We start from the raw sequence: 18,068 nt of genomic DNA, 5'->3' as shown, positions 1-18,068 counted from the left end.
TGCTCACAGCTAAGCAAAGGATGGTGGCTTCCGGGGGTGGTGGGGTGCCCTGCATCTGGGGAACCTAAATAATTGGATCAGGTACGAACTTATAATACCCTGTGAGTTCTTCGGGCTTGTTGCTGGAAGCCTGTCCTTCCTGCTTAGCGCCTGACCCAGAGACAGAAAGGAAAGTGTGTGTAATTAAGAACAATAATAATAATTGGTGGTAGCCGGGTAGTGGATGTGTACACCTTTCATCCCAGCACTCGGGAGGCAGATGCAGGTGGATCTCTGTGAGTTCGAGGCCAACTTGGTCTACAGAGTGAGTTCCTGGACAGGCTCCAAAACAATACAGAGAAACCGTGTCTCAAAAAGAATTATTATTATTATTATTATTATAAATTAATACTTAATGATAAATATTATTATTATTAGTGGCATGTATTTAGTAATCAGCAAGTGTCAATGCCAGTGCTGAGCCTTTGAAGGTAGGACTTATAACCCTTAGAAGTTTGAGCGTTTTAAGAGAGTAATACCTTCATGACAGAGGAAAATGATGGCGGGCGAGATGGCTCATAGGTAAAAGAGCCTACCACACAAGCCTGGCGACCTGAGTTCTGTCCCTGGGACTCACCATGAGAGGAGAGAAACGACTCCTAGAAATTGTTCTCTGACCTCCACGTATGTGCCGAGGGACCTGCCAACCGGTACTCACATATAATAATAATAATAATAAACCAGTACTCACATATAATAATAATAACAACAACATCAACAGCCGGTATTCACCCAGAAAGAAAAAGGAAGGAAGGAAAGCAGGAAGAAATGGTGTTAGGTTAATTGATAGGCTTGAGTGTCCACCGGGAGAGATGGGATGAAGTTTAGATGGTAGAGGGGTTAATGGATACAGAGGAAGCGGTAGGGAACCCGTTATGAAGCATGCTGGGAAGAGTCTGAGGTCAGCCTGAGCCGTGTGATACTGAGACATATATACATATATTCACAGAATCTAGTGTGAGCACCCCCTTTTCTCCCTCTTTCCCCCCTCTGGTTTGTTTGTTTGTTTGTTTGTTTGTTTTTCGAGACAGGGTTTCTCTGTGGCTTTGGAGGCTGTCCTGGAACTTGCTCTGTAGACTAGGCTGGTTTCGAACTCACAGAGATCCGTCTGCCTCTGCCTCCCGAGTGCTGGGATTAAAGGTGTGGGCCACCACCGCCCAGCTCCTCCTCTCTGTTTCTGAGACAGGGTCTCATTATACAGCCCTGGCTAGCCTGGAGCTGGTTATGTAGACCAGGCTGCCCTTCACCTCGTCAGACAGTGGACATTTCTGATCTTATAGCCTGTTTGTGCGTTTTTAAAACTATGTCTGGAATTTACTGTGTATCTGAGGATGGCCATCAACTTCTGAACCTCTTGCCCCCACCTCCGTATTGTCACCAGACCTGGATTGTGTGTTGCTGGGGATGGAACCTCCTGCATGCTACGTGAGCAGTCTCCTACCTGAGCTGCATCACTGGCCAGATCCTGACTGTTAAATACTCACTGAGAAGGGGGCCACCATTAACTGCACAAGCCTGGTGGACCTCCAGAACCAGCCTGGTACTGTGTGACAAAATTTTCCTGGGAGCCAGCACATGACAGTATGGATATTACCAAAGTCCAATCTGGTGAACCAGTGGGATTTATTGGGGTTACTTGCAGGAATATGTATTGGTGAGGGTTACTTACAGTTCTATGTATGGGTCAGGAATCACTTACAGGAGCAGAAATGACTCAGAGGCAGCTCATCTCCCGAGCCCACCCCGGCATGAGTGACAGCTCACAGAGCTGGGAACCTGGAGCGCTCTGCACAGCCTGCAGGCCGCTCAGCAGGGTGGGGAGTGTCCCTTCCAGGAGCACGATTTGATCTAAACCTCTTGCAGGCAGCTTGTCTGGCATCCTAGTCCCCTTTTCCCCTTGGCCTGTCTGAGGGTCTTCTCTGCAGTTTGCTTCCTTCCCTCTGGGGGGGTACTCTTGGCTTTTATTGCTTACTCTGGCAGGAAGGGGCTTACGAATTTGGTCAGTCTCAGAGACTTTCTATTTTGAGTGGTTTGGCCTCCTGTTTAAAGAACTTCTCTACAGGGTGGGATGTTTCAGTCTTGGAGTGAACTGTATTCCTGGTCCAGCCCAGAATCTAGAGAAGAAAGCAAAGATTCATGTTAATTGTTGTTTTAGGATTCTTTATTTTATATTATGTGCATGAGTGTTTTGTGTGTGTGTGTGTGTGTGTGTGCACCATGTGTGTGCCTGGTGCCCACAGAGGTCAGAAGAGGGCATTGTTTCTCTGGAACTGATGGTCGTGAAGCATCTTGTGGATACTGGAACCCAAACCAGCTTCTTGCAGAGGCAACAACACCTAGTGCTCTTCACAATGATCAATTTCCCCAGCCCTATGAAGCACTTTTAACATGTTGGATCTCACTAGGCAAAGTGGCGCACACCTTTAAAGCCAGCAATCTGGAGGCAGAAGCAGGTAGATCTCTGTGAGTTCAAGGCCAGCCTGGTCTACAGAGTGAGTTCCAGGATAGACAGAGTTACATAGTGAGACCCTGTCTCAAGGGAAAAGAAAGAAAGAAAGAAAGAAAGAAAGAAAGAAAGAAAGAAAGAAAGAAAGAAAGAAAAAAGAGGTAAAGTTGAAACTCACAGACCCAGAGAGAAAAAGCCCTGGCTTGGGGCCCGACCCCAAGGACAGGGTGTGATGTCCTACACCCAGAAGAATCTTGATTCTCTGCACCAATAATGGAAGGAGGGTGGGGAACCACATAAGGCCAAAGGGACTTGGAGGGTGGTGACAAGTGATGACAGAGACGGCCAGACAAAAGCCTTGCCTCAAACCGCCCTGGTTCCCCACGCCCCCTCTGTCTGCTCCAGTCAGGAGGGAGGGACAGGTACCCGGGGATGCAGGCAGTGACTCGGCTCGGGCATCAGACAGGGAGTGACCCTTCAGCCTTCTCAGCTTGTCGTCTTCTTTTCCTGGGGGAGAAAAGGCACGCACACGCCCACTGTGGTCCTCAGACCCTGACACCTCAGACACCCAAGACGCCGCCACGGGGCCACTCAGACATCCGCCCACAAGCAGTATCCCACAGCCATGCAGAGCCACTTCCTAGACACACCTGCACGGAGTAAGACGCCGCCACCTTATATGTCAAGTGTCTATATACACAGGGAGGAAAAGAAGGCTCCCAGTGGGACAGGGACGGAACCCGAAGTGCCCAGAGACCACTGGACCTTGCTACCGCTGTGCATAGACGCTTAACCGCTGGGCCACCTCTCCAGCTTCCTTTGTTTGGAGACAGGGAATGCCTATGCAGCTCAGACCCGCCTAGAAGTCATTGGATCGCAAGCATGAGTTAGTCTATCCAACTCTCCTCCTGTTTTCTCCCACTCTGTAGCCCAGGCTAGCCCACCTCCTGCTTCTGCCTCCCAGCTGCCCACCATGCCTGTGCTCATTGGCTAAAATAACATCACTCTGGTCTTCATGAATGCACAGTCCTCTGGACTTCCCTGAGCCAACCCCTCGCTACTGCGTTCCTCGTCCCCCAAGCCCTCGGGCCACACCCCAGCCCTGGCCCTGAGGACCCCTGTGAGCTTGATGTCTGTGGGCATCCCCGTGGCTTCAGAAGAAGGCCTCCCATGGCAATGCAGAGTGCCCTTGCCCTGCCCTCCTGGCTGGCATAGATTTAGTAGCCTGCCCCTGCCCGATGGTCAGGGCAGAATTGGCTGGCTCAGTCCCTCTTTGGTAGCAATCCTGGAGGCCTCCTGGAGGTGGTGCCCCTGAAAATTCAGGGAGACAGAATGGAATGATCTATGGTACCTGTCGGTGACCCCCGCCCAGCCTCCCTGCTGTGCCTCAGGCTCCTATTATTTGTGTACACTCACCCCACTGCCTGGAACATTCTTTCTGGTCTGCTTGACTCCCACAGCTGCCTTGGCCTCAGACGAGCCAGCATGCCTGCACAAATCCTGTTGTCTCCCAGGCATCCCCCTCAGAGTTGGGCCGAGGAGGCCCTGTACACTGTTGTGTCCCAGCACACGGAAGGTATCTGTAGGCGCTGCAAACATTTTTGCCCAGCCATGACTTTACCTCATTTTTACTTTGTCATTTCTGAGGTACTGTCCCAGGTAGCCCAGGCTGGCATCCAGAGTGTCCTACGTAGCCAAGGATGACCCACCTAGAACTTCTCTGATCCTTTTGGTTCCAACTCCCAGCTCTGGAATTACAGGTGTGTGTCACCACCACACCTGGTTTGTACAGTGTTGGGGGTCAAACCCAAGGGGTTCCGTTGATTCTAGGCAGGCACGCCACCTGAACCACACCCCGGCCCACCATATATTCAATTTCCTGTGTTCTTTTAAATTAAAGATTTTTTTTACTGTGTGTGTGTGTGTGTCTGTGTGCGTGTGTATGTGTGTCTGTGTGTGTATGTGTATGTGTGTGTCTGTGTGTGTGTGTCTGTATGTGTGTGTGTGTCTGTGTGTGTATGTGTATGTGTGTGTGTCTGTGTGTGTATGTGTATGTGTGTGTATGTGTATGTGGGTCTGTGTGTGTGTGTGTGTCTGTGTGTATGTGTGTGTGTCTGTGTGTGTCTGTGTGTGTGTCTGTGTGTGTGTCTGTGTGTGTATGTGTATGTGTGTGTGTGTATGTGTGTCTGTGTGTGTCTGTGTGTGTCTGTGTGTGTGTCTGTGTGTGTCTGTATGTGTGTGTGTGTGTCTGTGTGTGTATGTGTATGTGTGTGTGTCTGTGTGTGTATGTGTATGTGTGTGTATGTGTATGTGTGTCTGTGTGTGTGTATGTGTATGTGTGTGTATGTGTATGTGGGTCTGTGTGTGTGTGTGTGTGTGTGTCAGAAGACCCCTGTGGAGTTGGTTCTCATCTTCCATCGGGTGGGCTCCAGGCGTTGAACTCGGGTCCTCAGACTTGGCGGCGAGCACCTTTGCCCACTGAGCCAGCTGTCATTTCTGTCATCTTCGTCAGTCTTACTCTGCAGCACGGACTGGCCTCCAACTCCCTGCAATCCTCCTGCTTCAGCCTCCTAAGTGCTGGAGTTGCAGGCATTAGCCTCCACACCTGACTCATTCATGTCTTCATAAGCATTCATTCATTCATTCATTCATTCGGTCTGATGGACTTCTCTGGGCCTGGGAAGTGTGGCTAGTGGACCACCTGGTGGCGGGGACAGTGTGTGAGTGGAGGACCTGATTCCAGATGTTTGGCACAGCCTGCTGGGGGAGAAGCCTGTGTCTCGGGGTCGGGTCACTTCACCGCATCGATGCCTTCTGCTTCAGCTCCCTGAGAGCTGGGATTAGGGCGTGACTGCTCCACACAGATAAATATCAATGTACCTTAGGGCAGTCATCTGCCCAACGGTGTGTGTCTGCACATGTGTTTCTTTGGTTTCTGTGTGTCTCTCTGCCTCCATAAAAACATACACAGCTAGCCGAGCGTTGGTGGCGCACGCCTTTAATCCCAGCTCTCGGGAGGAAGAGGCAGGCGGATCTCTGTGAGTTCGAGGCCAGCCTGGTCTACAGAGCGAGTTCCAGGCCAGCCAGGAATACATAGTGAGACCCTCTCTCAGAATTAAAAGTAAAGCAGGGTTCTGGGGACAAACAGCGAGGCACGGGGCTAGAATCCTTGAGGGCGTGGCTGGGGACAGGCCTAGCATGCAAGAAGTCCTGGGTTCAATCCTCAGCGCCGCTAAATAAACAAATAGCCTACAACAGTGCCTGGCAAGATTACGGACTTCGCGCGTGTAAGTCATGCCTATTGGATGAGATAATCGAATAATGAAGGTTATGGTGTCACTCTGTCGGGTAAGGAGGCAAGCAAGCCTCGGGGGACAGGCTTGTGCGGCTGGAGGCTGGCTGGCTCTGTGGGGGCTGCTGTGCGCATGTGCCGCGTGTGCTTGTGTAAGAGCCCATTGTCTGCCGGCCCCATTGTCCATTCTGTGCGCAAACACCAGGACCCCATTCCACATCCCTGCCGCAGGTCCCCAGGCCACTGCCCGCAAACCACAGCTTCCTGTCACACCCACAGACACTTCTCCCTCCTGGCTGGGGCCTCCCCTCTGGCTGCCTTTCCTCCTTCGGCTTTCTCTTCCTGCCCCGGGGGATGCTGTGGTCGGTGGTCTCTGGCAATAGCCACCCTGTCCCTGACTCAGGCTGGTGCATCCTCACTGACCCTGATGTGGCCCGCACGCCCCCACAGCCAGACAGCCACTCGGGGGCGTCCCAGGGGGTCACTGGTGGCCATGTGCCCATGCCCGAGGTGACCGAATTCAGTCCGTGATTCAGTCTCCTTGTCTAGGCCACCAGGGTTGCCCTGGTCATGTGATGTCAGCTGTCAGGTATGTGGCCAGGGTTTCTCCAAGGTGACTCAGACTCCTGAGATACCCCGTTCTTCCTCCAGACACTCTGGGCCAGTGTCCAGGGCAGGCAGCCACTGATCGGGACACTCCCTTCCAGGCCCCCTCCACGCCCTTCATGGCCTGAAGCTGGGGACACAAAGGAAAGAGAGGGTTCCCAGAGTCAGGGCTCAGGACCAGCCTGTGCTGGCCACCAATCTGTCTCAAAGACCAGAGGCTGTGGACCACATCCATCCATCCATCCATCCATCATCCATCATCCATCCATCATCCATCATCCATCATCATCATCCATCATCCATCATCCATCCATCATCATCATCATCATCCATCATCATCATCCATCATCACCCATCATCCATCCATCCATCATCCATCATCATCATCATCCATCATCATCCATCCATCCATCCATCATCCATCCATCCATCCATCATCCATCCATCCATCCATCATCCATCCATCCATTGGTCCAGTCATTCATTCAGTCATTCAGACATTTAAGTCCCAGGGCACAGAAAGGAACAAGACATCCAGCGGGTGACACATATCTGTAATAGTTGGGGAGTAGAGACAGGAGGATGACAAGTTCAAGACTAACCTGTCCATTGTGGGTGCCCTATATTTATGACCCTTACTTTCTAATGACACCAACCTGCAGGCCGAGTTACGTCACTCCCCGAGAGTTCCTCACACAATTCTGGTGTCTCGGAGTCCTCCACCCTTTACAGTCATTTGGGGTAAGTCACCTCAGGAGTCTGCCCTTAGGTGGTCCTGCCTTAGCAAGCCTTCTACCCCTCATTTTCACATCTGGGTGACACTGGGGGACTCCAGTCTCTATGTTTATTCCCCAGACTCTACCATTTATTTGTCTTCCCCGAAACATGAGAGGGATTTGGAAGGGGAAATGGGGCCTTATTGACATTGTGCGTGCGTGCATGCATGCATGTGCGTGTGTGTATGCGTGTGTGTTATTTGTTTTTGAGATGAGGTATTAATATGTAGGCCTGGCTGGCCTGGAACCTTCCCTATTCTTCCCGGCTCTGCTCTCCAAGTACGGGGACGCAAGTGTGTGCCGCCACGCCTGGCTGTGCCAAGCGCTTTGTAAACATTTTCCGTATGAACTTGCCTATGGCTGGCAGTCTCCTGAGTGGGCACAGTCACGCCACCCCCTTCTCTAGGGGAAACCTTGGAACAGGGTCTCATCCTGGTTTTTGCTAGCCGGGAATTCTCTGTGAATTGCCTTGGCCCTCCGGCCTCTGCACGGGTGCTGAGATTGTAGGCATGAGGCAGCTCCCTTGTCCATTCTGCTGCCGTTAACAAACGGCAGAGACGAGTCTGGAGACCCTAGCGCTACAGCGGGGAGAGTCCCACAGTTCAAGCCCATGGGCACTGGCCCTGCTATGGTGTGACGGTTGGTGTCTTTTAGAACACAAATCTCACAGCAGGCAGACCCCCAGAAGAATGAACGCGATTCCATGCAGACACTCGGGTCGCAGCAATTACTGTGTGCAGGGCAGTACTGGGGACCCAGGGTGTGTGTGACACTTGGGTCCTTCCTGTTCAGGACACAGAAGACAGGCAACACTGGAAATTGTAGCTAGCACAGTATCTTGGTAGAGGTTTGTCATTCCAGCACTTGGGAGACCAAGGCAGGGGGATTAAGAATTTAAAGCCAGTACAGGCTTTATAAGAAGACCCTCTTAAAAAAAAAAAAAGACCACAGCCGGGCGTTGGTGGCGCAAGCCTTTAATCCCAGCACTTGGGAGGCAGAGGCAGGCGGATCTCTGTGAGTTCGAGGCCAGCCTGGTCTACAAAGTGAGTTCCAGGACAGCCTCCAAAAGCCACAGAGAAACCCTGTCTCGAAAAACCAAAAAAAAAAAAAAAAAAAAAAAAAAAGACAAAGAAAAGGGACTAGGCGTGTGTTTCCATGGGTACAGTGCTTGTCCAGCGAGTATGAAACCCTAGGTTTGGTACCTAGTACTGTCTAACCTGGGAATGGGGTACGTGTCTGTAATCCCAGCACTCGGAAGGCGGAGGCAGAAACACCGGAGTTCGAGGGTCTCCTCGGCTACATATTAAGTTTGAAGCAGTCTGCACAACATTAGATCCGGTCAAAAAAGAAAACAAATTGGATTCAACGCTCAGAGGCAATTCTCACTGCTGGGGATTTGAACCCACGGCCTGGTGCATGCTGAGCAAGCGGCTCTATGGGCTACAACCCCGGGGGGATCTCTGAGTGGATTGTCTGAACACACATAGTTACAAACAGGAGGCACCACCAGAGGTGAAGCCATCCACAGACACTTCCACATTCTCGGCTTCACAGGTCACCGGGACACACACACACACACACACACACACACACACACGCACACACACACACACACGCACACGCACACCTAGAAAAACGCTCGGGTTTCCCTCTCACACACAGCCGTGATCCCCGAGAACCTGCTGTCTCACATCACACAGCTGGGCACTGTCCCCAGAACTCACTCCACTCGGGCGGTCACACCCTGTATGCTCAGGGACTCAGTCCAGCCCTGGTCACATGAAGCCGCGGCACGGGGGGCGCGGGGAGGAGGTGTGTCGGGCCCGTGGGTAGACCCTCCCAGTTCCAGGATGGCTTTTCAGACTCCGCTGGGATGCTCCAGACGGGTGACAGCGGCGGTGGAGGAGACAGGCAGGCAAGAAGCCCACCGGGGAGGGAGGGGAGGCCCGGGCTGTGGCCCTGGGTGGCGTGCGTGCGTGCGTACAGGTCGTGCACTGCGCAACCTTCTCCCCGGTCGGGGGAATCCCCCTGCCCCAGCGCTGCACCCGGAAACCTGGGGCCTGAGGTCACAGTGACAAGTCTGAGAAAGGCCACCTCTCTTGGTTTTTGTGTGTTTGGGGAAGGAGACAGCCAACGCGCGGGAGGCTCTGCCCAGACGCGCGCTCCGGGGAGGAGGGGGCACAGACGGCGGGAATTTGGGGACCCAGGTGTCCCCTCGCTGCCATCCCCGGGTCCGGCCCGTCTGCCCAGCCAGCCCTGGCGGCTGTGAGCGGTCGTGCCGCCTGGCCGGGGACAAACAACCTTCCCGTCGCTAGGCGACGGCGTGCCACAGGCCGTCGCGTCACCGCGTCGGCGCGGGCGGGCAAGGGGGAGGGCGCACGGAGTCGCCGGCGGCGCGCCGGGTTTGTTGACGTTGCCAAGCAACCCGCCGCGGCGCTGCCGGGGCAACGCGGGCCGACTGTTCCGTCTTAAAGGGGCCGGAGACCCGGGAGCTGCAAGGAGAGAAAAGCTGTTCCTTCCGGACGACAGGGACAGCCGGTGGATTTGGAGGAGGCCGGGTTAGGAGCAACTCCGCTCTCGAGGCGGAGCGAGGACACCAGGCTGCAGCTGTAGCTATTTCAACCCAAGCGTTGGAGAAGCTGGTCCTGCTGGATTGCACCTGTGGGCAGGTTCGCTTGCAGCAGGCGAGCAAGAGCCACAGCAAGCCGGGTTCCAGTACCCACCCGGTCTATGACATTGACCTGTAAGTCCCTTCCCTTCCTGGGGCGGATTGATAGCATCTGTCACCGTGCACATGTGACCTCGCTAAATTCTGTAAAGTGGGTCGTGTAAGTACCGTGGGCCGCCTAGGTGGCGTGGGTAGAGGCGCTTGCCCCCAGGCCTCTGTAAATGACTTCAAGCCGTGGGCCCCACATGGCAGAAGCTGAGACCAACTCTAAAAAAGTTATTCTCTGACCTCTACCAGAACCCTGGCACCTTCACCCTACACAATAAACAAATAAACGTTAATTTAAAAAAACAAACGAACTGGGTTTTGTCCATACCTCACTAATTTTAAGATAATGAATGAATGAATGAGGGAGATGGTTCAGTGAGCAGGACTTGGGGGTAGCCCTGACAACCTGAGTTCAATCCCTGGGACCTACAGGTAAAAAGAGAGAACCGACTCCTGTAGGTAGTTCTGTGACTGCTCCACACAGGACATAGCACGCACATTCACCCAACACAAAACAGATTAATGAAAATACAGACCAGGCAGAGACTCAGAATGAACTGTACTTCATGCGGTGTGGGACAGCAGTTATCAAGACGTGTTGCACGTTAGTGATTTTTAAAACATGTATCTCTTGGTTTACTAATTTTATGCATGTGCATGTGCATCACCTGAGTGGCTGGGTATTACAGAATTACAGATGGTTCTAAGGCTCCATATGGGTGTTGGGAACTGAACCCGGGTCCTCTGTAAGAGCAACAACTGCTCCTAACCACTGGACCATGTCTCCAGCCCCTATTAATGATGATTTTATTATGTTCCACTGCCTGGCAGATGGGGCTGGAACCCTTGCCCTGTTAGATGCTGACTGCGTGACTCCCGAGCAAGTGTCTTGCCCTCTCTGACCCTACTTGCTTCTCTGCGAAACACAGGATGCCCCTGTGTCACAGAGTCACTTCCGGGTAACGGTCCTGAGTGGGGGTTCCCCTCCTTGGGCTTGTCAGGTCACTGTCCCGTGTCTGTGTCGTGACTCACTGCGCTGTGTTATGTAAAGCTGGGTTCTGCATGCAGGGCAGGTTATGTAAACGATGTCTTTTGTACATCCTCCATAGGAGGCCTGGAGAGGAGAGCCTGGTCCCCCTGAGGCCGGCAACCCAAGGCAGTGGCTGTACCTCGCAAACATGGCCCACATGTACGCACACTGTTGGAGGAATCCACACCCCTCCTGGGGAGTCCCTCTCTCTGCCTGTCTCAGTCATGGGCTTACCTTTTAATTTTATCTGTTTGTTTGTGTGTGATCCTTGTCCAAAAGCCAAGTCCTGATGCCACACTACTAGGATAGGTTCTACAAAGATGTGTAGGTACAAGCAACAATTCGTTCCACTGCAAGGTAACTGAGGAGGTGCAAGCCTGTAATCCCGAGAGGCTGAAGTAGGGGGATTACAAGTCTGAGGCCTGCCTGGGCTACACAGAGAATTCAAGACCAACCAACCCCAGTTAACTATGCAAAACATGTGTTTCAAAATAAAAAATAACAGTTGGGAATGTAATTCAGTGGTAGAGCCCCTGCCTAGAATCCCCCAGTGAGGGGCCGAGGGCGTGGTTCAGTGATAGAGCCCCTCCCTGCCTAGAATTCCCCAGTGAGGGGTGTGGGTCAGCGGTAGAGCCCCTTCCTAGAATACACCAGGAAGGGCCTGGGGGCGTGGCTTAGGCCTCGAGTGCCTTCCTAACCCACAGAAAACTCTGGATTACATTCCTAGCTCAGTCAAACAGAAGTGACAGGTACAAAACTTTTGTTTTCAAACCATCAGAAGATGCATCTCCAAGAGACCAGGGCCACATCTCGGCGGACATGCGTGACTAAGTTTAGCGCGTTGCTGCAGGAAGCGTGGGGTGTGCCTAGTTTAGGACCGCGGTTCATTGTGGCAGGCTGCGGGTCCTCCCCTTGGCATGCGCCAGCCTGCCTGTAAGCAAGTGGCCTAAGTTGGCACAGGCGATGGCCTGACAGCCCCAGCACCAGTCAAGCAACGTTCTTCCTGTTGGGTCCCGACAACACCCTGCTGGGTGTGGTTAGCATGGGAACCCGACCCCAGAGCTGTGGGACAAGCTCACCCGGAGGGGCGCAGCTCCGGGGGCTGACAATGTTTGTTATCTTTTCGTGCCTGAGCTTGGGGGATCCTGTGTGACATTTGGGGAACCTTAGTTTCTGCATTTATCGTCTCTTCTGAAAGAGTCGGGTAAGGGTGTTTTGCCGGCATGTATGCCTGTGCACCACACACATGCCAGGTGTCTGGCGCCACCCGAGGCCAGAAGGAGGTCTAGGAACCCCTGGGGTTGTAGTTAGAAATGGGTTTGAGCCACCATGTGGATGCTGGGAACCCAGGTCCTCTGCACGGGCAGTCAGTGCTCTTAACCACTGAGTCATCTCTTCTCCGGTCCCTAAGATTTAATGTGTGCGTGCGTGCGTGCGTGCGTGCGTGGGTGCGTGCGTGTGTGTGTGTGTGTGTGTGTGTGTGTGTGTGTGTGTGCTGTATGCATGCAGGTACTTAAGGAGCCAGAAAAGGGCATCCGATACCCTGGAGCTGACGGTTGTCGGCTGCCAGAGTGTGTGCTGGGAACTGAACTCAGGTCCTCAGAAAGAGCAGCCGGTGCTAACCACTAAGCCATCTCCCAAGACCCTTTCCCTTTTTTTTTTTTTTCGAGACAGGGTTTCTCTGTATTGTTTTGGAGGCTGTCCTGGAACTCGCTCTGTAGACCAGGCTGGCCTCGAACTCACAGAGATCCGCCTGCCTCTGCCTCCCGAGTGCTGGGATTAAAGGCGTGTGCCACCAACGCCCGGCTGACCCTTTCCCTTTTAAAAATATTTTTAATGTGCTATGAGTGTGTGTGTGTTTATGCATGTATGAATGAAAGGTACGTGTGTGTTGCTCTGGTGTGTGTATGCATGTGATGTGTGCACACGTGTATGATATGTACTTGGGGGATGTGGAGATTGGAGGACATGTCTGTGACACCTCTCTTGTCCCTCCACCTCCGTGTGACCTCCTGAACTGAACTCAGGTTGCCGGGCTTGCCCAGCAGGCGCCTTCACCCACTAAGCTATCTGGCTGGCTCTAATAGTGACGTCGGACTCGCTGCACACCATCTTGACATAGGGATGGCTGCTGCTCTCCGCTAAGGACTTGCCAGGAATGTGCCCGTCAGCAAATTCTGCAGCTCAAAGTTCAGACGCCTTCAGAGTCTGCCTTTCCTCTCTTCCTTACTTTCTTCCTTGTCGGCTTTCGACAGGGCCTTCGCCGTGTGACCCTGCGTGGCCTGCGAGGTGAGTGATGTGTGACCTGTCCCCTCTGCCTCGCGGAGTCACAGATGCTCACCACCACGCCTGACAACCTGGGGTGCTGATCTCCGTGAGTCACCGAGTCCAAGACACTGTAGCTGCCGTCGGGACCCTGCCCGTCACCTCCCTAGTCTCCTGCAGTCAGCTGGGCGCGTAGCCATCCGGGTCCCCTTAAGAGCAAAACCAGACCATGCTGTGCTTTGTCTGAGTCAGGGTCTTCTGTAGCCCAGGGTAGCCTTAAACTCTTATGTAGCTGAAGACGACTTTGAACTCTAGGTTCTTCTGTCTCTACCTTCCAGGTGCTGGGGTTATAGACATGTGCCACCAATTCTGGTCACGTGTAGCACCTAGCCCAAAACTCTCTCAGTGCTCTGTACTAGGTAAAAGTCAAAGGCTTCAGCATGGCCTGCGTAACAGGCCTGTCCTGTCTGTCACTCTCCTCTAGGTCTCTCTGCTACACTGACCTCCTCCCTATTCCTGCAAGCTCTCTACGCTTGTTAGGTTCTGCTAGCCCACTTTAGGGCTTTCCAAATTCCACAGAAGTCATATACCAGCCCCTCACTGGGGGATTCTAGGCAGGGGCTCTACCACTGAGCCACACCCAGCCCCTCACTGGGGAATTCTAGGCAGGGGCTCCACCACTGAGCCACGCCCCCAGCCCCTCACTGGGGAATTCTAGGCAGGGGCTCTACCACTGAGCCACACCCCAGCCCCTCACTGGGGGATTCTACGCAGGGGCTCCAGTTTTTTGTGTGTGGGGGGGTTCAAGGCAGGGTTTCTCTGTGGCTTTGGAGCTCTCCTGGAACTAGCTGTTGTAGACCAGGCTGGTCTCTACCTCATAGAGCTCCGCAGGGACTCCATTTTTGAGCTAAGTCTCTTCCTGCTCTCACCTGCATTTCCTCTGACTAGTGCAAACTCTGCCCAGATGTTTGCTGGCCCCTTCCCTGACTCCCATGCTTACTGAAACATTGCCTTCCTACTTAGGCCTGCCTTTGAACGATACTTTTGTTTGCATTTTAAGAACGTGTTTATTTTTACATGGTGCATGTGTGCACGCATGCGTGCCGCAGCTCTAGTGGGGAAACCGGAGGAAAGCTTGCAGGACTCGGTTCTCTCCTTTCACTTTGAGGGTCCCGGGATCAAACTCCGGTCGTCAGACTCGTCAGCAAGACCTTTTCCCTCTTCCTGGCCTGTCTTGTTTACCTCTCTGACAGTTACAAACCCCAACCTTCTTGGCAAACCCTCATCGCTTTGCAATTTTTTTTTCTTTACGAAACAGGGTTTCTCTGTATTGTTTTGGAGGCTGTGGGACCAGCCCGGCCTCGAACTCACAGAGATCCACCTGCCTCTGCCTCCCGAGTGCTGGGATTAAAGGCGTGCGCTACCAACCGCCCGGCTCTTTTTTTTTTTTGGTGCAATTTTTGTTACAATTGAATCTGCTCATCTATGTTTAACACACACACACACACACACACACACACACACACACATTTGAGACAGGGTTTCTCTGTGTAGCCCCGGCTGTCCTGGAACTCACTCTAAAGTCCAGGCTGGTTTTGACCTCAGAGATCCTGTTGCCTCCTGATTCCGGGGAATAAAGGTGTGTGACATCACTACGTGGCTTTATTTATTACCTCTCCGTTTGTTGGTTAGCCCCTTCCCTGCTCATGAGCACCAGAGGTGCCCGCAGTTGGGCGCGCACGGGCTGGTGCTGAGGGACTCCTTTAGGACTGGCGTGTGGGGTGAACTCGTGGCTACAATCTTCAGGTCTTAGGAGTCCCTTCATCGTCACCACAGGGCTGTCGCCGAAGGCCTGCGTATGAAGGTCCCCACTTTTACAGATGTGAAACTGAGATGGTGAGAGGGAAAGTCCCAGTAACAGGACTCGAAGGCTCTGGTGAGCGAAGAAGCAGATTATCTTGATAGCAGAGGCGTCCCTGCGTGTCTTGGAGTCGCCTGTGTTTAATCGCACTATCTCCTCGGTGTCTATTCCTGGAGCTAAGTCTTTATTGCTCTTCTAGTCCCTGGCCTCTCTCTTATCTTTGCATCCCTGATAATTCCCTGTGGCTGACGTCTCTGTGTCTCTTAAGGTTTTTTTGTTTTGTTTTGTTTTTGCTCCAGTGTCCCGAGGTTTGTTTGGCCTTGTTATGTCCCGGTGTCCCTGTCTGTGCGTGAGCCAAGACTGGGGAGGGGGGGTTGTTAGTGCGGGATGACCCCTGTTCCGTGCTCTCTGGGCTCAGGTCCCGGTCAAGCCTTTCTGCAAGCGCCCTCCCCTGGCCTTGGCTGCCGGGTTCCCACAGGAGCCGCCCCGGGGCGGGGTTTGTTGCCTTGGAGACCAATGTTTTGCAGCTGCAAACTGGGTCTCTGGGCCACCAACCGGAGCACGGGCCTGGGAACCCGGGCTCGGCGTGGGAGCAAGTCGGAAGGGGTGCAGGGGTCACCTCGAGAGGGCTGGCACCTGGGATGGGGGTGACTTGACTTGAGAAAGGAGAGATAGGAGATCAGATTGGGGGAAGGGCAGGATGGGGACATTGGGACGGCTTCAAGGAGATCAGCGGGTCAGAAAGACTTCTAGGGGTCAGTTAGCAGGAAGACAGCAGGGGTTTGGGGAAAAGTCTGAGATGTGGCGAGTCGGGAAAGGGCCAATGGGAGGTCAGGGCAGCAACCGGTGCTGAAAGACAGACTAAGAGTGACCGAACCAGAAAGAAATGTGGGGGCTAGCAGTTTAGGGGACTCTGGAACTACAGGAGATGGGTGAAAGGGTAGGGCCGGGGGCTGGAGTAGAGGACAGAGATTCACAGGGTGTGTGCGGAGCTGAACTGCACAGCAGAGGATGGCGAGTGATCTTGAGGGACACCGGAATCCCTGCCTGGGAAGGTCACCAAGAGCCGGAAATTCGGGTGAATCAGAAAGGGGGTGCTGGCCACTTTCAGGCTCCAGGAGGCACAGCCCCTCCCTGCCCATTGTCCCCAGCCCGGCCAGGACGTCCGGCAGCGTCCCAAGGGACACGAGGGCCGGTTATGTAACCCTGCCGGGCCACCGATCCCCGGCTAGTCTCCTCCCTCATCCCCGAGGAGGGGCCTGGGGCGGGGTCCCGGCTGACTCATTACGTCACTGTGGGCGGGGCAGCGCCAGGCGGGAACTGCTTTTTCTTGCCCGGGCGCTTCCCAATGGAGAATCCAGGTCCGGATCTGAGGCCTGGGTGAACTCGAGGCTTAGTGCTGTCCCCGTGGGAGGTACCGTGGCCGAAGCTATCAGCCAGGAGGGTAAATCAATTCAGTCCCAGGTCGTAAACTGATTGCCACGGAGAGCCAGATGTGGTGGCCCTGGCCTTGCAACCCCAGCTCTCTGGAAGCTGAAGCAGGGAGGTTGTCCCGAGTTGAAGGCCGTCCTGGGCCAGAGAGTGGGCACCCCCAACCGCTCCCCTCTCAAAACAACGACAACAAATAGAGTGAGTGCCTAATCTGTCCCAGTTACTGCCTGCAGCTGAGGGCTATCCAGCGATTACCAAAACCGGGGTCTAAGAACCCCAGAAACCCTTGGGCCAACTCTGTCTTAGTGTCACTGACCCCAGGTAGACCTCCTCCAAGTCTGAGCTCCTTCTTCAGACCCGGCCTCTAAAGGCGGACCCTCTGAGAGCCGGTTCCCTGGGGCTGAGAGCAGACTGCACATCCCTCGGCTCCCTGAGTTCCTGGACTTCCTCATCTCCACCCCAGAACATGACTAGCTATGCCCGCAGGTGGCGAATCACTCTGATGTCATGGAGCTGCCTCTGCTGGCACCAGAGCGCGTCCCTCAGATGTCATTTAGTAACCTCATTCCCCTGCTTTAAACACTTTGGGTGCCTCGGGGCCACAGGAAGGGGAACCGACCAGCACCTCAGCCTCCCAAGGGGGGAGTGCGTCTATCAAAGTGCCCCATCAGAATGAATGTAGCATCCTGAGCGCTGCGCCTGGTATTAGTCTCCAGGTGCCAATCTACCATGCTCTTTCAGAGAGGGTCCCTTCCTGGTGTGGTAGGCAAGCAAACGAGGCTGCCCAGCTCTGCCTCTGCCTCCCTGTGATGGGATTACAAGTCGGCTTTAAAATATGTTTATTTGCGGCCGGGCGTTGGTGGCGGGCATTGGTGGCGCATGCCTTTAATCCCAGCACTCGGGAGGCAGAGGCAGGAGGATCTCTGTGAGTTCGAGGCCAGCCTGGTCTACAGAGCGAGTTCCAGGACAGCCTCCAAAACAATACAGAGAAACCCTGTCTCGAAAGACAAAAGCAAACAAAATAAATAAATTTACGTATTTGCTACCGTATGTGTCATGTGTATGAATGTTTTGCCTGCCTACCACATGTGTGTTGTACTTAAAGAGGCATCAGATCCTGGAGCATCAGATCCCGGAGCTGGAATAACAGTTGAACACTGCTATGTGGGTCCTGGGAGCTCAACCCTGGTCCTCTGCGAGACTCTCTCCAGCCCTCATGCCTGGCTTTTTATTTAATCTTGCTTTTCAAACATTTATTCGTTTTACCTGATTCTGAGTGTTTTGCCCGCCTCTACCCCGCGTGCATGACTGATGCCCACAGAGGTTAGTTAGAAGGTGCGGCATCAGGCCTCTGGAACTGGAGTTACAGACAGTTGTGAACCACACCATGTGGGTGCTGGGAATCGAACCCAGGTCCTCTACAAGAGCAGCTAGTGCTCCTGACCGAAGAGCCATCTCTCCAGCGTGTTCTGGGGATTGGAGTTTGTACGGAAAGCACCGTACTGACTGGACAGTCTCCACAGAGCTAACACACACCTCTCTTTCAGCCTTTGGGTCTCCAATGTGTCTGAGTCCTCCTGCCTCCACCTCGAAAGGTGTATGCCAT

Source organism: Mesocricetus auratus, unplaced genomic scaffold (genome assembly GCF_017639785.1).
Source record: "Mesocricetus auratus isolate SY011 unplaced genomic scaffold, BCM_Maur_2.0 Super-Scaffold_100038, whole genome shotgun sequence".
NCBI lineage: Eukaryota > Metazoa > Chordata > Mammalia > Rodentia > Cricetidae > Mesocricetus > Mesocricetus auratus.
Note: the sequence above shows the minus strand (reverse complement) of the source record.